The sequence below is a fragment of the Nicotiana attenuata genome, unplaced genomic scaffold (genome assembly GCF_001879085.1).
Source record: "Nicotiana attenuata strain UT unplaced genomic scaffold, NIATTr2, whole genome shotgun sequence".
Classification (NCBI taxonomy): domain Eukaryota; kingdom Viridiplantae; phylum Streptophyta; class Magnoliopsida; order Solanales; family Solanaceae; genus Nicotiana; species Nicotiana attenuata.
The window spans coordinates 256,064-256,312 of NW_017671425.1; positions in this window are offsets into that span (position 1 = coordinate 256,064).

Here is a 249-nt window from a genome sequence, read left to right on the forward strand (position 1 = left end):
TGGAGGAATGCAAGCCTCAACTGCAAAGACAGGCTTAGTGAAGCTTCAAGCATAGAGATGTGCATCCAAGGCATGCATTGGGGATAGCGCTACATCTTGCAGGGTATCGAGCCTAGCACATTTGAAGAACTTGCAACTCGTGCCCATGACATGGAATTGAGCATGGCCTCCGCTGGAAATGAAAGGCTGCCCATCTATGAACCTCGCAAAGGGAATGACAAGCAAGAAGTCAGGAAGTGGGGCAAGTTT